This window comes from Lethenteron reissneri, chromosome 19 (genome assembly GCF_015708825.2).
Source record: "Lethenteron reissneri isolate LAM-NWPU_2019-01 chromosome 19, ASM1570882v1, whole genome shotgun sequence".
Taxonomy (NCBI): Eukaryota; Metazoa; Chordata; class Hyperoartia; order Petromyzontiformes; family Petromyzontidae; genus Lethenteron; species Lethenteron reissneri.
Window position 1 is genome coordinate 9668526 of NC_083797.1, and position 25329 is coordinate 9693854.

A 25329-nucleotide genomic window follows, 5' to 3' on the forward strand; every position below is an offset into this window, starting at 1 on the left:
CTACAACGTACATTAGAGAGCTATGTACGTGTCATGCTAAATAAACGCAATATAAATAAGATAAAGAGTGAGCTGCTAAATTCAGTTCCTAAAGAAGCCTCATGCACGTGGAACAAAATGTGAGATATCATGCAGTACAATCCAAAAACACACCAGCACAGCTATGCAGCAAAATGGCGAAAACCTACACAGATCCGGCTGTTGTCTGATGAAGCTAGTTGTAATTACTGGCGAAACGTCGTACTCAGATTTTAAATGTTGTAGCTTGGCCCAACCAACACACCGGTGTGCTGTACTAGTAACGAATTGGCATGTTCTGTTTATGTGACAAACCTTACTCATTGGCTGTGTTGGGTGGTGGCAGGTTTAACGACAAATTTATATAAAAAAAAAACCTATATCATGGATGATATTGGTCGCGAAAGCCTTCGCGTTAAACTACACAGTAGTTGTAAATGTTAATATTCATACGCTTCCAAATATAAAATGGTACGGATGAAACACATCCTCGAAATGACAACATTCTCAAATTCTTCTCATGTTTTGCATTTACTATTATACTGAGAGAAAGTTGTGTTTTTGCATCCATGAAATTAGTCATTTCCATGTGGAAGGGCACCATGTGCTGTGAGTAGGCTCGTGCTTATGGGGACACTCAAGTTTTCTACTTTGCTATACTACATTTTTTATACGCTTTGTTGGGCTGCACCTGATTGTTATTAACGCAATGTCTTTCCTCTATGTAATCCACAAACTCATCTTGTACATCACTGGGTTACAGGTGTGTTCCACAACAAATACTGTTTCAATTGACCCTCATGCGGTTAGTAGAAAATTACATTCAATTACACGCGTTACAAACACCAACTATGACAAAGTGCTGTTAGCAAGCACCTATTAAGGTCACTCCAGTGATTAAGGGAATAGTGTGGCCAGTACCATGCTTGGCTGTCTTTGTCTTTCCAGCGTTGATGTCTACACAGCACACAAGGTACTTATATAAGGCTGAGTCAAGCTAGGGGAGACCCAGGATCGGTGGCGATATTGGCCACTGATGTTGGCCATGTCTGGGAATCGAACTCAGATCGCTTGGTTAGTAGTGCAGTGCACGAACCACTGCACCACTGCTCCCCACGAATATGAGCACACGTGCACAGAGTACCTTAAGAAAGTCTCCTTCGGCCACACGGAAGGTCTTAGCCATGAGTCGGATGCCACTTCCAGCCTCGGTCTCGATGGTGTAGATGCATTCGTGTTTCCTGTCGTAGCTCCCGGGGTAATTGGGAGATAGAAGCTCTCCATCCGTCCCAATGCTTGACATTCCACACTCAGCTACAGGGTGGCAATGGACACATGAAAACCCGAATTAGCAAGATATGCTCACCAATGTCCACAATATAATAGCACAACTACTTATCACAACAATTTTATGGACTGCAATTTGATGATTGCCTAAGTCATGCGTACGTCAACACTGTTCAACTAATCATACATTTTCCGTGAACAACTTTGGCAGCATCGTGTCTACTTATATGGCTCCCTTTATACAATGTATTTTGGTACTTTGTTCATGTAACCTCAGTGTAGCTGTTCATGCTTTTACTTTCTATCCCAAAGCACACTTTGTGCTAAAATGGGGGCGTTAAAGAACCTGCAACATAAACAAGTGAGTCACTCTCTGCTGGCTGCATAGCCCTAATTCATAATGGGCAATGAAGAGAATCATTTTTTAAAAACAATTCAAAACAGTTTTAGAGTTGTCTCCTCTTGTTTTCCACAAGATTAACTAGCTACCAGGTTTGCAGATTGCATGACATCCGGATCCTATCTGCTTCCCGATTAACAACCAATCAGTCGACTGGGTGACTCGGGAAGCTAGTGGCTATGTTTAAGCACTCCGATAACAACACTGAAATCCTGGGTTAGACTCTGAGCAGTCACAATTGTTTAAAGCAGCTTCTGAAGCTCAGTGATCCAGTGAACTTTCATCTTGGTATTCACCATTGGACATGATTAAATCCACTGCTGAATGATTGCCTCCCCACATCATCGCCATCCCTCAATGACTTTACAAAGTAAAAAATGTTAACAAACACTACATTTATTTCCCACTTTAGTTCGGGTAAGTCTGGTTTTGCAGCAAGATATGTGTAATTAGATGCACAGGATGAATGGGATGCAATTGCCCTCTCTCCATCTGCACTGCTTGACAGAACTGTCAGGTGTTGGAATGAGAAGCCTGTTGAAATGACGACCAGAAGTGATTTTTGACGACACAATTTGGGGTTGTAATCAGCAATTAAATAAATCTATATGCATATCTCTATCTACAGGTAACACTTTTATATTGTTCATAGCAACATGATGTTGCTTAAATGGACACACATTTATTTGTACAATTTCAAGAATTGTGCGATAAAGAAAGATAAAAGGATTATAATCTGATATGAAGAATGTATTATATAAGTGAGGAATAGGCATTTGACCAATGTGCCGCAAGATCATTTCAATAAAGTGAGTGATGCCAATGCCTATTTCAATGTCTACATGATTAGTATCTTCATCGTTATAATTGTAATCACAATACCGATAACTGTCACCCGTTGTTCCAAGATGACATTGTTAAAGGTGGGTTTGAGGTCATTTCTCCATTTTTCTTTCCATAAAACAGATTTACTGCCAAATAATGAATAATTAAATTGTGAAAATCATCCGAGGGCAATGTGGAAATGTAAAATAAAAATCACAGGCATTCATTTCACGAATCCAGTTACATTTATAGCCTATGAAGATTAAAGCTCATTACAACCAGCGTCTGAAGTGTGTTTTAAGTGTCTTAATACACTTTGAAAAAATGCATTAGCCGTTTTAAAGTGAAGCTAAATTGCGAAAAGAAAACCACTTGTTCCATTTAACACATTTCATCTCATGCTTCAAATGCTCAAAGAACCTTCTATCCGCATAGCAGATGGGTTGGTATCAGTGAAATATTGACAGCTTCTGCTGTCCTTGCACACTGGCACAAAGCGAACATGGAGCAGATGTTGCAAGGACCAGGTGTGCTGATATTAGTGTCAATTTACAAGGACGGAGGGGCCTGACAAAATTGTGGTACCACCAATTGACCACTCCGCTCCACTCGTAGTCGGCTCCTGACTGGCCCATTTCTAAGGAATTTTCAAGGTTTATAGTAACGATCAGTTATAATGTAAGAATATTTATCTTGTCTCCTTCAAATTAGTGCTATTTTATAGGGTGTGTATCACCCATAGCAGTTCTTTAAATGTTACTAGATACATTCATATCATTTCATTGTTAATATTTAAAGAATTCTCCCCAAATGTTTAGGACTCCATTTGAAACATGAAGTTTCCTTTATTCACGTATGTATACGTTGTATTTGTCTAAAGCATCAAACACACTTCCATAAATAAAATAAACTCTATTCTCCTGATTTAAACATTTTAATAAATAATGCCAATGCAGCGAAGGGGGGTTATCACAATGCTAATTTTAACTTAAAATCTGTAAAGTCTTAAAAAGCTGATTTTTTTGTATGTTTCTATGACAACATGCCCTTAGGGTTTGTCAGATGGTTCAAACATGCATATGATATGCAAAACCTCGCATCATCGCTATCTTTGTTTCACAATCTAGTTATTATTCATGGTTAGGCAATACATTTTTTTGCTGCATGCAATTTCTCATTTTTGTCCATACACCTAAGTACTTTACATGGAAATAGTTGAAGACTTCATTATTTTGTGGTTATGATATTACATACACAAATTCTAATATTGACTCCTTTATTACTTTTCATCTCACATCATTTTGCATTTAAAATATTAGAAAAAAACAGTTAATTGTGGTAATTTGATATTTAATTTAGTAGTTGCTATACATGTACTTTTAAACAAATTACATGTGGAAATGTATTTAATCAGTTGCACACATTTATTGTAAATAAAAATGTAAATATTCAAAACACATTCAAAGGGAAAGTTATATGAATGTGCTTTTATTTTAATTCACTGGAATAAGTAACACTATATGGAAGGTACAGATAACGTGAGCATTAAGACTTCATGTATCTCAGAGCTCATGCATTGAACCCAGCACTTGTGTCAGCTCAGCACCCATGCACATTTAATTCAATCTCAATTTACATTTCGTTAATCCAAAAATTATATTTAATCCCAACACATTGAAATAAATGGACACATGAAACATTGAACAAGTACAAATAACCATAGACTTGTATATTTCTACATGTATAGCCCTTTCAACAATCCACTGCTGGATGAATGCCTCCCCATGCCATGTTGGTCATCGGGGTTGTTAAACTATACTCCACCACACGAGTGTGTGCAGGTTGGTGAAGGGTAGGGCTGGGCACGGCTGGTTCACATATCATTCACACTCGCCACTCATTGTAGCTGTGGCTGTAAATCGAATACAGATCTCCGGATTCGTATTGCAGTGCCATATATATGTAGTGCTTGAGATACGCGTCACGCGCTGGGGTCGGTGTGCGCGCACGCGGCGGACAGTGAAAGCAAATGAGGACACAGGGCGCTGATTGGCTGGTCGTTGTTGTTGTCCAAATTAAGGTGGCGTGATGTCTAAGGGTGGTAGCAGGTGGCAGGGGGTAATTAAGGGTGCAGGGCGCTGATTGGCCGAGAGGGGTTGTTGTCAGAGAACGGCGCCAGTGTGTCTGGAAAAACATGCCACGTGGCAGCGGGGGGGGCGTCGCGGGGGATGCCCTGATTAATTAGGGGTTAATTGGTTCGGGGATAAAGTCAGGGGTTTGTGGAGGAGATGGGAGTTCGTGCCTGGGAGGAGACAACAGATGGAGAGACGGAGCAGCAGAGTGAGTATAGAATAGGGTAGCAGTGGAGAAGTGTAGGGTAGCCGTGGAGAAGTGTAGGGTAGCAGTGGAGAAGAGTAGAGTAACAGTGAGACGACGGAGAGTAGGAAGCAGCTGGAGCGTACGACGGAGTTGGACGGCGGAGCTGATAAAGAGCAGCCGAACTGGAGAGAGAGAGAGCGGAGAGGAGAGTCGACGGAGGAGTAGAGGGGAGCGAGCGAGGCCAACGGAACGCAGCGAGCGAGCGGGGAGAAGAGTTGTGGGTCGGTGTGAGCGGAGGAACATTGAGCGGTGTTGACGGAAGAGATGTTGAGCAACATACGCGGAATAAAGTAACGAGGAAAGACAAGAAGCTGTCGTGTCAGTTCGAGCACTACATATATACAGAAAAGCAGACTAACAGGAAAATTACAAACGACGTAAAAACAAAATAGGAACCGTTGAATTTGACATATTATAGCACCTTGGCGTGCGTGCATCAAAAACGCCTCATTAGCTGTGACAAGTGTGTGCGTGCGGTAATCGGGGTGTGGGTCCACCTACCCACACACCTCGGCAGAGGAGAGCTCCACACGTGCCTCCCACCCCCCTGGCACGTCAGCTTCGGCATGCCAACAAGCCGGTACCCGGCGAAACAGGAGAAAGAGAGCACGTCGCCAACCGTGAAGCTGGAGCCCTCTCGCCGGCTGTAGGCTGGCATGCCTGGGTCTTTGCACGGCTCAAGGTTGTACTCTGAACACACATGGCACGGGCAGTGGTAAGCTACCGCAGGTGCATCACTCCGAGTTCAATTGTAGTCGGGGTAGGTTAGGGGGCTGCATCCGTAACGCTGGCTTCACTTTAGTGAACGATAAAATATTTCGGCTCCTAGAGTAGGGTGAAGGTGCATCCCTGCACTTGCTCGCACCACTGCTTGTGGGAACAGGCCCTCACTTAAAGCGAGCGGTGGTGTAGCGGTTAGCACGCTACGCTACAAACCCGGTAACCTGGGTTCGATTCCCGCTCATGGCCAACACCAATGACGATTATCTGAACCTGTTCTGGGCCTCCCCCAGGTCGACTCAGCCTCAAATGAGTACCTGGTGCGGTGTATAAACATCGCCACTGGGGAAACAAAGGCGGTCGGGCGTGGTGCTAGCAACCCACCCCCTCGTGTACCGTTCCAGCCTTCATAGGTGCTCGCTAACAGGACTTGCCCCTACAGTTTGTTAAGGCTATACAGGGGATCTGTCTTTGTCTTTTTGTCACTAAAGGGAGCCCTCAAGAACCGCTCCAAATGGTATTTTGGCCTCCATCGTAGAAGGCAAAGTGTGGGTGAGAATACCCACACCTTACCCACTACACACAACCCTTCGAAGCAATTAACTATGTTGTACCCATTTATCATTTTCGGTGAATGGAGGTGGGAACATCTAAGAAATGTGTCCATGTCGGGAGATCTCATCGAAGTGGATTGCAAGTCCATTGCGTTAACCATGACGACAGCATCTTAACCCCCAAACCCTGACCCCATTCAGCCGCCACCGGATGTGTGCCCTCTGCTCTGTGTGCACCACGTGGTTCTGTTCACAGCTGACCGGAGTGCCACTCCTCACCCGTAAAGGTGATGTTGAAGCCCTCGTAGGACATTGAGAAGTCGGAGATGAAGCGCAGCTGAGCCTGGAAGTTTCCGTAGACGCCCGCGTGGAGCACGGGGGGCAGCGTGGAGCCCGTGAGGCGAGCCAGAGGCTGGGAGAAGCTGCCATTCTCCGTGATGAGCAGGTAGTCGTGCGAGCTCTCCAGGTGGAACGTGTGGAACGTAAACTGGACTCCTGAAGCAGAAGCACGGGTGATGTCCATTTGTTGCATGATAATAATAATATCAGCACAATCAATATACTGTGGTCACAGCGCTGTTGTCATTGTCACGGTCATCGTGAGATTCAAGATTACAATCGTCATGATCATTTGTTTCCTACCCGCTGTAAATGAACGCATATCAAGTCATGAATACGTCATTTGCTGTGACTAGCATGAAAACCTCCAAGCTAGAGCCCAGAAGACTGCCCAGCTGACCACCCCCCCTACCACTGCCTGGTGACCCGTACACTATACTCAAGACCCTCCTGTGTAACAATGCTTCTTCTGAGTGTTAATTCATGTTGGCGAAGCTGATATATCTTAACAGATTTTAAACTCCGATTTCATTTTTTGAGTTGGCATCGCTTTGATAGATTTCGTGAATTGCCCTTTTTTGTAAATTAATATATTGATTTGTAGCCAAACAGATGGCAATGTGCCTTGTAGCTATCTCAACATTGTAATGCACAAACCAAATGGCACGATAATAACCGGAGAAGACATCTCACTAACAAAAGGGCCAGAGCCATGCACACTTTCTCCAGCACCATTCCAAATAGTTTTGCATTGCTTTATGCATTCCTTATACAAATAGAATCATGCAAATACTGTAAATAAAAAACTTTATGTCATTAGATGGGTTATTGTTATCTGCCATTGAAAGAATAACTTTAGTAAAATAGACAAGGGGTAAGCAAATAATCTCATGGGAACCACAGTGACCAGAATGTGTTTAGAAATACTGTTGTGATTTGTTATTTACATTTGTAGTGACATCGCTGTATGTCAACATGCTGTGGGTGCAGTACCGGCCCTAGAGGGGCATGGCGTGCGCTGAATAATAGCGCTGAATGGCACAATGCTTTAAGTGCAGTGCCGACCCTACAGGACAGGGTGTGTGGGTGCCGACCGTAGGATAAGGTTGTGTGAGGCCATGGCACTCTGGTTGACCCGGGAGGACACGTGACCGGTTAAGTTGACAGAGGGGCCCCAAGAGGGGATTAGGGGGGGGGGGGTCACGTGATTGGGACCCAGATCCTTTTCGAGGATTCTGGAAGGTGGACATGGCCAAGGGTGTAGCCGGCCACGCCACAGAGAATATAAGCAGGGTCCCGAGAGGGACCAGGGTTATTGTTCATCCTGGAAGAAACCCTTCATCGACGTTCTCCATTCAATGAGTCTCCAACACGTGGACCCGGGCCGAAGTCGTTGGTCCTGGTCCGTAGTAGCAGTTACGTAGTAACTAGTGTAGTTAGCCGGGTGGTCACCACCTTAGCTTGTTATTCTGTTAAGGGGAAGTTATCCCATGTGTTGGAACTGAATAAATGTGTTGCCTCCAAGTCCACGTCTTGAATTCAGTTGAACCATTACACGTTTATGCTACGTTGTGCTTGATTTGTTATGGTCGCTTACGTGGCTAAAAAGGGTGAACAATATGGTTTATATATTTGTATGTTGGATATGCCAGTGTCAACTAATTATATATTTTTACAAACTTAAATTCTGATACTGTGCGGAAAAAATAAAAAGTAACAATTTAGCTATAGCAATGTAATGTATGCATAAAAATGTATCAATAACAGTAATATATTGCGGTTGCTCTGTGAATCTATTACATATTTAATGACAGCAAATACTTCCTGCCAAATATATCTGGAACAATATGAAGGCACGGTAATGAATTATTTTGTGGCACTGCTGTTAACATTCACAGCAGGTGCCATAAATACAGCCAACACATTATAACCTTTGGCATTACCTTTCCCATGGGAAACCTCCACCGTCCAGGTGCAGTTGAGAGTATTAGGATAGTAATCTGGATACCCTGGGGATAGGATTATTCCACTGGAAGCATGGATATATCCGCCACATGGTGCTGTTTGACAAAACACACACAGGAGAATTTTAAAGCAAAGACCGAGAGCAATCATGAACGTAGCACGTAAACAAGCAATCGCTTCAATCCTCGAACGAATTAAAATTCTCACATTCATTTTTTGTAACCGAAATGCGTTAATTGTGTTTTGATCCATAAGTTAATCTGTTAAAGGCTGGACATTGCTTTAAGCACATTTATCATTCAGCAGGTGGAAGCAATGATGACATGAATAACAATATAGTGAGGTTGAATTATTATGTAGCGAGGCTTATTGATATCGCATGCACGTATGATAATGCCTCGTGGGCAACATGCTGAGTTTTTTTTTTCACAGCACTGCGGAATCTCACTATCGACGTTATTATTGCACCTAGAGCGAGCAGAACACAACGCGAGCTTTCAAATATAGTGGAAAAACCTCACGAAGCCAGGCTTGAGAAAGCCAGTATTTGGAGTAAGCCAGAAAGGCCACCAAAAGCTTTTTTTTTTTACTCTGACCGGAACATTGTTCACGTGCCAATTAAGCGGAGCATGCCATTCTCATGCAGGAAATTAAAAAAATGCACTTAATAAGAGTAGAAACTCAAGACATTCATCATGTCCACTGCCTTTAAATGACAATATGTAATAGGCCACAGTACATCACGCTACAAAAAAGGGCCATCGCTGTTTTTTAATTTCCCTTTCAAAGCAATGTTATTGACGAATGCGAGTTTTGGTAAATGTGTTTGTGCACCACTGCCAACGCAGTGTCACCAAAAACACGTCATTAAGACTGAGGAAGAATGAAACACTGTATGGGATTAATGTAATAAATACAAGCGATATGCATATGTACACTGACGAGCGGGTGCACGGCAGGCTAATGGACCATCACTGCTGAGCACCTTTACCTCCAAGATAAAACGACTAAGGAACATGTCATATATTCATTTAAAACTGCATTTTGATCGCTTCACGGCAGGCCGGTAGGGGTTAGCCCAGATAGCAGAAAAGTTGCGCAATCGCTCGCACCTGTTTATCAGGGGCTACTACACTGGAAACGAGTTTAGTTCCCACGAAGAATAGTTGCCTTTTGCAAAGTTGCACGCAATCTAAGTGAAAAAATAAATAATGCTTCTTAGAAACGTTAAAATGCTCACGTAATTGTTGTTGATTATTATTTTTTAAATCTGTTTTCATCGAGTTGGGGCTAGGCCTAACCAGGCACTAATGACAAGCTGCAACCGCGTTTAAAAGCATTTATAATGAGATAGTTATAAACAAAATTACGTCATCATCATGCATTCATGAATATAGTCGAAAGAACATTGCAGTTGAATTTCCGTGAACATAAGCTCGTGTATCTTTGCAAAGAAAATGCAATAGTACGAGCGCATAGTTATATTTTAAACATTTTAAAGATGTTCAAGATGGCTTCTTGGGCTACGGCATCAGCCTATGTACATACCAAGATACATTGGGAGGCAATGTACTCTCTGACTAGAGCCTGTCTAGGGACCCAATAAAGTTCCTCTGAAGGCATCTAAACTTGAGATACGGCCACTTATTCATAAATCACAGCAAGATTTTAATACCCTGTTGGATGTCTCATTGTGACCTGAATTTAAGAACATAATGAGGCAATATACATGAGATATGTATATATATCCACGTGTACTCAATATACATATGCTAATTAAATACATAATATAAATCTGTTTTCACATTAAAGTTTCTCTTTCCTCTCTAGCAAATTAGAAATATACTAACCATTAAATCAGAAACATGCATAACTGATGCATTTACAACAATTTACAAGACCACATTTTTTACGCAACAATATAATTTCATAAAATACCCTAATCACATGTTACGCCTTGTGAATAGCCAAAACATGAAGCCAAAAAGGTTGATGCTCTACACAATTCAGTGAAGCATAATGAGTACTGTAATAGAACGTAATTGCACAGATGATCAACTTTCAGAAAATGTTCTACCAGAAAACAATCAACATGCCATAATGATGGCTAAAAGACGGACAGAAATAGGGATGAGACTGACAGACACAGATGCTACTACACGAACTGCATGCAAACATGTATCCTGCATGTAGGCAAGACCAACAGTTAATATGGTGAATGGTGAGCTAATACATTAGAATGTACAGATGGCAAAATAATACATATATATGTGACAGCAAGTTAAAACAAAGTTAAGTCATTCATAACAACATTGCACATTTGGTATTCTTGCTATTCCTATAATGCAACAATTTAATTAAGGTACCATGTTTTACAGAAGAGAAAAGTCTGCCAGGGGGGTAGGGGGGGGGGGCTATGCACGATGTAATCTTATCCAATTGAGAAATATGCAAATAATTCTCAAACTTGGCAAATGTGGACCGTGGCACACATGGCCTACTCTTTTTCAAACAACCTCATGGCATCCTTAGCGTACACTGTGAAGCAGTTACTCCGCACGGCTTTTGCCCTTGCAGTATTAACCAGGGCGGCTGCTGGGCTCGAGGTGCGAATGCCTGCAACAGGCGGCGCACGCCAAGGTAATGTCAAATCAAGTTAATATTATTGTTGCTTTCTGTCACGAATCTGCCCCTCAAAGGAAGACAATCACATGCATACTCATGAACATAAAAATAGAGCATTCTAAGCAATGAAAAACACATACATACACTATCTATAGCTGTTTAAAATATGAAAATAAAAGCAGGTTGTGGATGCGAGTTAGTTGTATGACAAATTAAAATATGCAAATTATTTTGTCAAGGCGCTCTTCTCCCTCCAACCCAGCTTAAATATACGCTGCCAAGCCTGGTGGTGTTCATTCAGACGCTGTCTTTCCGACAGACCTGTTCTTCACCTGAGGACGGCTGCTTGCGTCGTGGCCGAAACGTCGTGAGAATTATTTTATTATGTTTTATTTTTTATTATTTTATTATTTCCATTCTACGTGACTTTACCGAAAGAACCAAGAAGATGAATCCCTGCAGTCACGAAAGCTTTAAATCGAAAGTTAAAATAGATGTGTTGCTCAGTTGTGACTTGAATGCAGTGATGGAGCCGATTGTGCGCATGGCTTTTGGGAGATTGTTTCCAGAGGTGTTGTGTTGTAATACAGGTGACTGTACCATCACAACTGGCCATGGGATGACTCCACTGCAGGTTCTTGTCACAGATCAGGGCCTCTTCGTGGCTGAGGGTGTAACCGGAGTTGCAGCTGAAGGTGACCATGGAGCCGACTGACATATCCGTGCCGTGACGCTGTCCATGCACAGGAACGCCCGGATCCAGGCACAGGTGCGTGCTGAGTGTGATGCCTGCAACAAATGTCCCATTCACACGTATGACACGAGTCCGCCATTTTACATGTCCATTTTCATTACAAATAGATATATTTATACAATTCATTGTCATTATGAATGCAAACAAAACAATAATTGTAAATTGGACTTGCAATTTAAACGAAGCTGAACGATTTCACACCTGATGATGATTGCTTGTGTTGCAGTCGAAACGTCGTGAGAATTTGTATTGTTTTATATTTATATTATTTTATTATTTCCCTTCTACGTGACTTTACCGAAAGAACCAAGAATATGAAGCTGAAGTATATCAAAAAAAAATTACAGGTAAGGCCCACTTAGCTATATAGCTATTTTTCAGAAGCGACCTGACCACAAATCATAGTTCAGCGAAGTGGCTTATCATGTGGAAATGTATAGCAGCCAAATACTATAAAGGCATGTCGATTCTACATGTTGAGAGAAATACCAGAGCACCCGGAAAAAAATCCCCGCAACCATGGGGAGAACGTGCCAACTACAAATATACAGTTGCCAGGGTCGGGATCGAACCCACGACGTCCTGTATACCTGAAGAGGTAGTTAACATCACTGTGGCAACATCACTGGTTCGATCTCCCGGTGTGGCAGTTGAATGAATGGTACAAGTTTCTTAAATCCCCCCCACCTCTGTCCACGCAGCAGTACAAATGGTACACCACAGTGAGTCGATCAGCAGGTCGTGTGTGGTGGAAAATAATGAGTACTCGCCCCCTCTTCTAAGAAGATCAAATACCCTCTAAAGCCACTCTCTCGAGCACCTCTAGTGAAGGCCTTTCCGCCAGCAGTGACGTGAACAAGAGCACCTAATACACCGACATGAGCTGCATATTACATACATGGAAAGGTCTTGTTTCACACTGGACAGAGAGTTTGAGAACATTAAGGGACATTTTAATTGGTAAAATTGGTCAAGATAGCAGCACAGAGTGGCCTACTTTTTTTTCCCCCAAAGAGTACCATTAGATGTTTCATATCTACACAAAAGCAGACAAGCAGTGAGCTTAACAGCATCTCCAAGGGGTGGCTCTTATTGATAATGTTACTGAAGCACATTATCACGAAGAAAGAGATAACGATGGCGATAAGGTAAACCACGGTCTCCATCTAACAAGCCACCAAAAGTGCGATTATGTCATTAAACAGGACCGCAATCTAAATTCTCTTCACATGAAAGAAACAAATACATATCCAAGAGCGTTATAAATTTTTGTTGTTAAGTTTAAATGAGTGTGAAAATATTTCTCAACTGTGCTTCTTAGCAGCAACATCTCCGGTAACGCTGGGACTTATTTTCTGAAATTATAATGAACCTGCTGGGCTTACATTAGCATGATTCCCTCATGCGTGTGGAGTCTCGCAGGTGAATGCCTCGAATGAGCTATGCTATTTGGATCTAAGTGAGCAATACCCGTTGTACATTAGGTCTACCTAGCATATATCTAAGCAGGTAAAATATCATAATCGCCATCATCAGCTTGATCAATCCACTGCTGCATTGAAGGTTTCTGTTGGCTCCAGTCATCTCTCAATATTCAGCAATGTAATAATCCACCTAGCACCTAACACACCAGCTGATTTCATCACCAAATTTCCTCGGTGGACGAACTATCAAATGCGTTCTATTCGTTGACACGGTTATGCTCTTTGACCATCCAGCATCCCCTCATCGAGTAACATGTTCTGCTCAAGTCCCATGAACTGTGCTTAACAGTTTGGATGATGTCCCTTAAACTTGTGTGTATTCTCTATTTGATGTGTCCCTACTTTGTCTCTCAATGTAATTCCAAGCATGCATCTCTCTACGCTTTCAATGTAATTCCAAGCATGCATCTCTCTACGCTTTCAATGTAAATCCAAGCATGCATCTCTCTACGCTTTCAATGTAATTCCAAGCATGCATCTCTCTACGCTTTCAATGTAATTCCAAGCATGCATCTCTCTACGCTTTCAATGTAATTCCAAGCATGCATCTCTCTACGCTTTCAATGTAAATCCAAGCATGCATCTCTCTACGCTTTCAATGTAATTCCAAGCATGCATCTCTCTACGCTTTCAATGTAATTCCAAGCATGCATCTCTCTACGCTTTCAATGTAATTCCAAGCATGCATCTCTCTACGCTTTCAATGTAATTCCAAGCATGCATCTCTCTACGCTTTCAATGTAATTCCAAGCATGCATCTCTCTACGCTTTCAATGTAAATCCAAGCATGCATCTCTCTACGCTTTCAATGTAATTCCAAGCATGCATCTCTCTACGCTTTCAATGTAATTCCAAGCATGCATCTCTCTACGCTTTCAATGTAATTCCAAACATGCATCTCTCTACGCTTTCAATGTAATTCCAAGCATGCATCTCTCTACGCTTTCAATGTAATTCCAAGCATGCATCTCTCTACGCTTTCAATGTAATTCCAAGCATGCATCTCTCTACGCTTTCAATGTAATTCCAAGCATGCATCTCTCTACGCTTTCAATGTAATTCCAAGCATGCATATCTCTACGCTTTCAATGTAATTCCAAGCATGCATCTCTCTACGCTTTCAATGTAATTCCAAGCATGCATCTCTCTACGCTTTCAATGTAATTCCAAGCATGCATCTCTCTACGCTTTCAATGTAATTCCAAGCATGCATCTCTCTACGCTTTCAATGTAATTCCAAGCATGCATCTCTCTACGCTTTCAATGTAATTCCAAGCATGCATCTCTCTACGCTTTCAATGTAATTCCAAGCATGCATCTCTCTACGCTTTCAATGTAATTCCAAGCATGCATCTCTCTACGCTTTGCGCCACTTTTCATGCCATGTTATTTTTTTGTGCTGAAGATATTTTTGCAACCGTTTAGAAGGTTTAATTTATTTTACAATTGTAAAATATTTTAATAATTTGGCATACTTCTAGCTTTCATCAAACGTTGTCATCAATGGGTAAAATGGGTTATGTATTGTAACGATGACAAATTGTATTTGTATGCATGTTAACGGTTTATGATCAGAATGTTTGTTTTATTTAGTCTAACATAACATACAGTGTTGGAAACTGCACAAAATGGGATGTTTAACAAAGAGTTATATGCAACTGTAGCTGCCATGTGTATTGGGTAGCAAATGGGATAATACAAATGTCACTGATTCGTGGATGCGAGATGTTAACTACCTCGCTTGTATATTTGGAATTTGCATGTTCTCCCCGTGGTCACATGGATTTTTCTCAGGGTCCTCTGAATTTTCTCTCCACATTTAAAAACATCCGTTTAGAGTATTTGGTTACAATAAATGTCCACTTGATAAGCTACTTCATTGGGCTATCATTTGTGGCCATGTCGATTCTGAAAAAGAGTTATATAGCTCAGTGGTCCTTACTTGGTTTCGTTTAGATTCAATTCGATCTCTTGGTGTGGCAATTTACACAATGGGGACATTTCTTAAATCCCTCCCACGTATGTCCACCCAGCAATATATGTATATGGGTACACCATGATTGATTGACAGTTTGCATGTGGTGAGATAAAATGTGGAGGCTCTCACCTATTCCAAGACATCTAGCCAGTGTGGAAGAGTAGGACAATTACGCTCTAGAGGGGCTTTTCTCCAGCTGTGATGTGAACAGCACCTTTTTTACATCTAAAACACCCCAGTATATCTGATCAATCACCTACTATTAGCACAGTTGGTTACGTACGGTGCTAAAGTCCAACATACTATTTTTTTTATTTTACCAGGTAAGGCCCACTGAGCTATGTAGCTCTTTTTCAGAAGCGACCTGGCCATAACTGATAGCTCAACGAAGTGGGTAATCACGTGGAAATGTATAGCAGCCAAATACTCTAAACGCGTGTTTCTAAATGTGGAGGGAAAAAGCCGAGGACCCGGAGAAAAATGCACGCACAATAGCTGAGTATACACAGGCAAAAACTTTTAGAGCAGTGTTGCTTCTGGTAAATCTGAGCATACATACATATTAATCATAACATGTAAGCGGACCATACTTTTGTTTTTCTAATCTCACAGTCATATGAGATTGCTCTTTTGGGGAAATGAAGGCTAATATATCCTTAGAGTCTTAAAATGCAACCATTTGCAAATAGGATATGTATGTACATGAGCCACTAAAGCCAGTATATAATTAGAAAATGGACAACATTGACTTGCAAAGAGCTTATTTAGTGAAATAATGAGATTTTAAAATGTAAATAAATAAATTATCGACGAGCCAGACTGGATGCTGTATATCCAATAAACATTTGCTTTATAAACACTGTAGCCAATTTAACTGCAATTTCTCGAACATATCTTTTATTATTTTCATCCTGCCCATTTCTAAGGCATGCAATATAATAAGTCACGCTGCATCTTAGTAAATATTGGCAGAGAATTTTTAATATCTACAGTTATCGTGTGCTAATGAAAAAAGAAAGTCTGCATGAATAATCCCAAACTCTAATTCAATATAAAATTAGACAAAGAAGATGTATTTTTGTTGCAAATCATTAACCTGAATTGAGGCTGAGGTGTGGATCATTATATTCATAGAGTCTGCATTCACTCATATGTGTACTTATACGTGAAGTCCAAACCATGTTGATACGAGTCTCATTAAGAAATAAGTACTAAGAAAACCAGTATATTCTAATTGCATTCCTTATACTCTTGCCACATGGCATCTGGTGTACTTACTTAAAACAATTTAAGCTCTGCAAAGAGAATGGCTACAACACTCGGTGCACTCTTGATAAGGTGTCTAGGGACCCCATTTCAAGTTCTGCAGCTTCCAAATGTGAACAACATTGAATATTGGCAGGTAACACACATATCCCCAGTTTAAAGCCAGCAGATGCTATATTGGACAGACAGGGCGTAACGTTAGTGTAAGACTTAAAGAACACCAGAGAAATATTAAACTATCACAAACACAACTGTCGGCAGTAGCAGAACATGCATGCCAACAGGGACACTCAATTGATTTTGACAACGTGGAAGTGTTGTGTAAAACTAGTTTCTACTGGCAAAGACTAATTAGAGAATCGATTGAAATTGAGAGAAACAGAAATAACTTTAATCGCTCAGACAGCTACAGGCTTAGTGCGGCCTGGAAGCGTATTATTAAATAAGATACATTACAATTACTTATAAGGGAAACAACCACTAACAGATTACTAATGTAGCATAATCACAATAAAACACATTCCAAATGATTACTAATCTACAACTCGCATCGTAACAATAGCCTGATTACTAATCTAGTATATAATTACAATCACTCCCCCCTTGAATCTTTGCACCTGATGAGTTAATGAGTTAATGATGACGTCATCCTGCTGCTGCTCTATATAAGAACGGGAGACACAGGAGCCCCTCACCATTCTGGCGAATTGCCCGATGATGCTGGTTGTAATTACCAGCGAAACGTCGTACTCAAATTGTGAATGTTGTTGCTGCTTCAACACACCGGTGGGCTAAAGCAGTGAACTATTTGTCTTTGTCAACGTGACACATTTTTTACTGATTGGCCGTGTCGGGTGGTGGAGGGTTACGACACATTTATAAATAAACGCGATCGAAACCCAAAAATCGTTGATTATGAATAACATTGGTCGCGAAAGCCTACGTGTTAAACTACTATTTATGTTTCTCTCCGCACGGTTTGGTAATTATGACCGCTATGATCCTGGAACCTTTTTGAATGGTGAGTGTTGCTTTGTAAATTACTATCCCATGGCAAATCCTTCACAATGGGGGCTTTTCACAAGGTTTTCAAATCCACCCATTAAAAGGCTTACATCACAGTGGGTCTGCTCATTTGACCTTCCACACGGCAATCGCAGGCAATCCTTGCACAGTTGCCAGAACATCATAAGACTGAGGCTGGGCTATTAAAACCAATAATACTTGGCTTGATAATTGTTTTTTTACCCTTTTATCTGACAACAAAACTGACACCTTTTTTACAAGGAGTCATGTTTGCATAGACCACAATACCTGCAGTCATAATGCAAACAAAAAACATAACTCTGATAATGTATGCCAAAAGGCGCACAAGTGCGCCTTTTGGCGTCATCTGGTCCAACACCATGTGAGACGAGGCTCTAAGGAAAGCTGTCTTGGGTGTGGACCAATCAACTTCAAGGACAGTGCATACATTATCAGAGTTATGTTTTTTTTGCATTATGACTGCAGGTATTGTGATCTATGCAAAACATGACTCCTTGTAAAAAAGGTGTCAGTTTTGTTGTCAGATAAAAGGGTAAAAAAACAATTATCATATTTTTTACCGGCAAATGATGTTCCAATGGTGTAAATACTTGGCTTGCCTGGTGACTCAGAGGGGCGGGCGCCCCCTTGTTGAATCACCAACCCAGAAGTGGCAGGTGGCCAATAAGTATCTGGTTGAATGTTGTAAGCGAGGCTAGCTTATATTTACATCAACATGTCAGCTAGGTGTATAGCCACTCAAATCGGGTGAAGGTGAAGCTCCGCTTTGTATTTTATTATGCCACTGCTGGCAGAATGGCTTGCGATGGAAGCCCTATTGAGTGCCTCTAGAAGGCACTTGGCCTACTCTTCCATGTTGATCAGGCACTTAGGTAGAGGTGGGAGTAACCCATGGTTTACCACACCACGTGCACAATCTGCTGATCCACGAACTGTGGTGTACCAATTGTTGACCCGCCGGTACTGGACATCTGTGAAATATGGCTTCATACCTCATTGTATTCCTCCAGTCTCAATAAAGATTCTGACAAAAAAAGATTAGGTGCTTCTTAGGTGTGTTGATACCAGGGAGCTCTGCATTGCAGGTCCAGTGTGCCAACTACACCATGGTAATCACTCGGTAAATAAACCACTGCATGTCTAAAGTTATAATGTGCGGGCTACTCGTAAAGTACGTGCAATGAGTCATGCCCGTCCTGGCGGCAGATTCGATTAATAGTTATGATTCAGGATTGCAACTCATTTTAAGAATCAAGTATGATCTAACACAACGGCGAATGTGTATCACGAGCTCAAACATCGATGTGTATAATGTGCTACATGTCGACTTGTGTTTATACATATACCCATAGAAAAACGAAGATTTAAAAAAATGTAATACTAATAAGCCATATCAATATTGTATTCAATTAAAGCCTTTAAAATAAGAGCATCGATGCTGTATTAACCTTACTGAGATATATATGTCTGCATTATTACAATACTTTCTCCAATGCTGTGTGACTGCCCCTTGTGTGTGTGCATGTATAAACACATTCCAGTTTAGCTTTAACAGCACCATGAAAGAAATAGAAACACAAGCTTCAGACAAATAAAATAACACTTTGATTAAATATCGAGGCAGGAAAATGCCTGTCACAGTTACATTTTTACCAAAGTGCTTTTATACATTTGATCAAAGGCCACCATTTTTGCTTTTAAGTGCCCTGAAGTTTCCGCTCATTTTGCACATCGATGCTCGACAGGAAGAACGAATAGTGCGGAGTTTCAGTTCAAAAATGTCTCCGCATATCGATGCACATGCGTGCACGCACATAAAACGATATAAGAATATTACACAGCGTTATTCAATACTTTATACACGAACTTATTTAAGTAGCCAGGAATCATACGCATACTGTGTATGCAGACTGTGTAAAGTGTCAATAATGAATAGATGTAACCACACATAGAGGTGTGCTTACTAACAGCAGGAAGACATCGCTTCCATCGTGCCTTGAATACACATCATGTGACGAGTGCATTGCATGTACAATGTTCTCAGCATTGTTTAAGCCACCAGCAGTTTTTGGAGGTCATGTGACAATGCATTCAAGCCATGATGGGAGTCTTGCATTCCTGCTGTATGTGGGAAACACCTCTGTGTGTTGTTAAACCTATTTGTTTCCAGCCTGCACATATCCTCCTGGTGTGACGGGTTTTATTATCATTTACAGATAAATCTTGATTTCGAATGACTCACTCTCGTAAAGGATCTGAAAGCCCACGTTGGAGCGGCTGTTGTCGGTGGTGAAATGTAGCAGAAGGGTATTGCCAGTGCTGGCAAGGAATTCTGGAACCTGGGTCCCGTGAAAGGATCCAGTGAGGGGAGATGAAGCAGATGCACCATCGTATATCTGCAGTACATCGTAGTTGACTTCCGTCTGAAACCTGGTAAAAAGAAGCACACATATAAATTCAGATTTACACATTTATTTATGTATTTTATAGTATCTACCATCACCTGACCTTTGAAAGACGTCAATCATTTATAGGCCAGCTTTTATGTATTGGAAATTCAGAGGTCAAGTGACCATCAATGTTTTAGTGGCTGCCATCTACACGTTTATGGATTTTTACATTAACCGCCACTGTATAAAGTGATGAAAAATGTATACGCAGAAAGGCCTCTAGATCTCTCGATGGACCAGAGTTTGGACAGTAATGTATGTGCATTTCACAAGCTAGGCACCTTCCATAAATACTCATTGAGCTGGATAAATGGCACAAATGATTGTCACATTGCTTCCAGCAAATCACTTGTGAAGACCGGCGTTTGCCTTATTTATCAGACTAAGTGATGCAAGAGCAGACGTGACTTTGAGTGATTTGATAATTGAAATAACTGAACGAGAATTAAAATCACATGTACGTAGGACATAACAATTATTCACAAGGTCATCATAATGTGTTCTTGAAGTACCATAGATTTTGGATCCATATAATTGAGACGCATAGAGATGCATAGAGGGCCAGCTTAATACCATTGCCATTGAGTGAACATTAGGTACAAAACCTAACTAATGCACCAAATAATACACGGCGTGCATGTGAAAACGGCATCACTGGTAGTTCCGGAGCTGAGAAATCACATCCAATGTCTACATACACAGCTTTTTGTTCTTGTTGTTGTAGTAAGTGAAGAAGTCAACAGTCAGGTCTATCTACTTGACCATGTACAACTTTCACTTTTACTTTGGGGAGGAGGGCAGAGAGAGAGAGAGACTAACCTTTTGAAGATGAGCCTGATGGCATGTCCCTGCTGAGCCTCAATGATCCACTCACAGCTGAGAGAGTCTTTGTAAAGGCCTGGCCAGCCCGGGGACAGGATAATGCCAGCTAGAGAGGTCAGGTGGCCACCGCATGGTGCTGAAACACATTTAAAAACCCAATGACACATTGCACACTTTGAAAGCGACAATGAACCCACATGCACACGAATCGCTTTATTGATCTAGTTTTTTTTTCATACTGACATTTAGTATTTTTCTGTGTTCATACAACTTTGTTTAAATGCCTTAGCACGTACGTCAGTTACAAAATAATTTTATAAATGGACATGTGGAAATAAAAAATACGAACCTTTTTAGGAATTAATCACAATATAATTTTATAATATAACAATGCATTTTCACCACAGTTTTGAACGAACAATTATCCAGGAAGAGTATATAGATATGTTAACCAACTCATTATATCCACACCTGACCTCAAAGAATCAATTATGCTCTCCATAAGAGCAGCCCCTTCATTTTGTGTGTTTTGTTAGATTAAATTGTCACCACAGATTACAGGTCCTCCGTTGCTTGAAAAAAGGACAATGCTGCCTCATCAGTAAAACCTTGTTTTTGAAAGAAAAACGAATCACGCCTCATTTCTCCAAGAGTATATTAATTGTAGAAGTATAAATTTGTCGCTACCAATATGGTAGCCACTAAATTAAACCACTGACGTGTACAGTGGTTTAATGGTATACCAAGAGCAGGTCGTCACATTCAGGCATATATTCTAAATATATACTGTCTATATTCTTCTGCCACAATAGTTGACTTCTGGCTGTAATATTACATACCCCCCCCCCCTGCATAACAGAACATTTTAGTTGCATTACATTTTAGATCCAATTCCTTATGGAGGAATTATGGCTAATTACACATAAAATTGGCAAAACTTCAGCAATTTGCAATTCATGAGCGTCTGTTTCCACAAATGACCAGTATGGTGAAGTTTGATCAAATAACCATTATTAATGATATGACATAGGAAGGCCTTCATCCAGCAATGGACTGACACAGGCCCTTGTGAATTAAACAATTTTTATTGACCCATGCCAATCACAAGATGAAAAAGAACCTTGAATTCCATTCGTAGATTCTCTGAGATGTGTTAATGTGAGGCCTAGAGGTTGATAACATAGGGTCAATCTGTCAAGGTCTCCAATCAAGCTGACCAACTCCATTGGTGAAGAAAATCAATCTCATCTCGCAGTATAAAACACTATAAATACACTATAGTGCCAGGGTGGCGAGATGTTAACTACCTTGCCTGGTATAGAGGAGGTCATTGGTTCGATCCTGACCCTGACACCTGTATATTTGGAGTTGGCATGTGTTTCTTCCCGTGGTCGCATGGATGTTTCTCTGGTTCCTCCGGTTTTCCCCTCCACATTTAGAAACATGCGTTTAGAGTATTTGGCTACTATAAATTTCCACGCAATAAGCCACTTCGTTGAGCTATAATTTGCGATGGGCAGGTCGCTTTGAAATAAAAGCTATATAGCTCAGTGGGCCTTACCTGGTAAAATAAAAAAAAGTATAGTTAAATAGTCAAACACTGCATTTCTTATTGTATTCTCTGAATTATAAGATGCTCCAGAAAGTAAGCCGGTGTCATGAACGTCACTCACTCTCACCTACCAGATTACAAGACTCACCTCCATCATTCTCTTTACTGTCAAGGTTAAAAGGGAGCATCTTATAATCTGGGCAACATGGTTATTTACTATTAGAGGGAAGGGTTTTTATTTTGAGCTAAGAACTAGGAAAATGTGGAAATATTTTGCAGTATAATTGTACTGTAGCCTCGTAATATTAAGCGTGGCGTTTGTCTTATACAAGCTCTTGCATAAAACATCTGAATCTTATTGAAGTCTATGCAAATATTTGAATGCTAACCCGTAAATCCAAAACCATAATCTTTGATACAGTGTAATATAGTTAATTTCTTTCAGGGTAATCTCACAAAATTGTACATCTAATTTGAGCACAATTCAAATTTCAGTAATTGCATTTGAAATATTGCGTGGAAATCTGATCACTCACAGGTCCCTTATTACAGATATGGTATATTACAAATTTTATGATGATTGGTTCATCTACTTCTTATTGTGGTTGAATTATACGCCAAAAAGGATGAATACATGGACAGTGAAATGGCAATACAACTCTCGGATAGCCTGCATGAATAATACAACAAAAGACACCCAAAAAACTAATAAGACTTTCGACATGTATTGTATGTGTTTAAAATAAGTGATGAATATATATGTAACCAAATGTATTATTGCCAGTCGTGCTAAAAAAGAAAAGCAAAAAAACGTGACAAAACATAATTACTTACCCTTAGATGGCTTATTGCATGCAATTCTTTTATTTCAAAAAATAGTACAATTAGTCAGTGACAGTAGATAAAGTATATGCTACAGTATGAAATCTAGTACATTTTGAAACGAAAAACAACTGTATATGTGTATATATACACTAATGTTCCTAAAGAATCCAGTAAAAATTCCTGGTATGACATACAGATCTGGAACTTGGAACACAAAAGCTAAAAAGTGCGCAATGATGCGTAGAAAGGTTTGCATGTTTGGAATGAAACTGAGACGAAGAAAGGGGAACACATGGATCAGAGAACAAATAGCAAATTCTAGATTTGAAGCTTTCGTGACTGCAAGTATTCATATTCTTAGGTTTTTTCGGTAAAGTCACGTAGGTAAAAAAATAAGAAAATAAAATTAATAAAAGTAAAATAAAAAATAAAATAAAAATCACGACGTTTCGGAGGCAACACAAGCTTCCGTCTTCAGGTGGAACCGTCACAGCACGCTAGCTGTATCAAGTACTTGAAAATACGTTTCCACAGGTCCACAGTCATTACACTGTGTAATAAAAAAAAACATTTTACTTTTATACATTTTTATTTTTAACTTTTTACCTACGTGACTTTACCGAAAAAACCTAAGAATAATAAAAACAAATAGCAAATGAAAGGCATCAAATTGACAGTTCGGACAATTCGGCCAGGGCAGGACATGTCGCCAGGAGAAATGACGGCTGGTGGTAGAGACTGAGGACGAAGTGACAGCCAAAGGAGGGCATACACCCACAAATACTAGATGGCAATGGCTTGGGGAGGCCTTTATCCAGCAGTGGAGAGACCATGGCTGATGATGTTGATATTTATTTAAGGCTATTTGTAGGTGTTATATTATACACAAAATATACTCGAAAATCTCCCACCAACCTCATGTTATTATTTTGAATATCCATGCATAGATCATCTATTTAATAAAAACAAAATACGTTTCCTTAGGGTCCACAATCATTACACTGTGTAAAAAAAAAAATGTTCCTGGATAGTAAGTATTATATCCTAATTGCTTATGCCTCAAAAGTACAAAAATGGCTATTATTCCCCACAAACTTTGCTTTTGTGACCAGTACATTGATATTATGAAATGTACCTATTTTCAATGAGAAAACGTGTGCATGTGTGTCTTTGGTTCAAATGAAGTCCTGGACACAAAATAAAAGTTCGTGGGGAATAATAGCCATTTTTTGTACTTTTAGGCATAAGCAATAAAAAAAAATAACACTTAGTACCCAGGAACAAAAATTGTGTTACATAGTGTAATTAGTCTCAATAGTTGTTGACTCCCCCTTATACGCTTGCATCTATGAATTATTTTATATTCATAAGGGAACTGTACCTTCACATTTGGGGACATCTTCATTCCATTCAATGTTGCCATCTCTTGAGATACAGGTCAAGATCTCGGAGCCCTCTGTTCTGATAAAGCCTTTCTCACAGGTAAAAGACACCATGCTGCCAAGATGGAACTTTGTACCGAACCGCCTCCCATTGACTGGATTTCCTGGATCATAGCAATCGTTGTGTCCAAAGGCTGGAAAAAAACAAACATCGCATGCACATGCTAGTCAGTTCAATAGCGTACTACTTATGCCTGACTGTGTTGTGTTAACATATCCATGGGTTATATAATGCTTACACTAGATACATTTTCATCTTTCATTTTGGATGCGTTTTTTCGTGCAAGAAAAAAAAAGTGTGTATAGAATAATAATGTTTAGGTGTATAGGTTCATAGCTAGCTGAGTAATCTTCTGTGACTGCAAAATTAATCAGCCTCAATACAGAAAATTCACACAAACTTTCAAAAATAATTAATAAAACTACATGTTCAGCAGTTCTTTACCACTGAGGATACTTTTAATCTAACTATTTTACTGCAGATTCATTACTTCTACTTTCTAATTGGCTCAAGGTTAGTGCAGAATCTCTATCGTTATCATCATTACCATTATTTCCATTTACAATGTGTGAATGAAATCACAGTGCAAGCCTCAA

The 25329-nt window shown here is 40.3% G+C and overlaps 1 pseudogene; it reads right to left on the reverse strand.

Moving 5' to 3' along the window:
- Nucleotides 1-25329, reverse strand: part of LOC133344243 (CUB and sushi domain-containing protein 3-like) — a 435165-nt pseudogene that overhangs the window by 121032 nt on the left and 288804 nt on the right.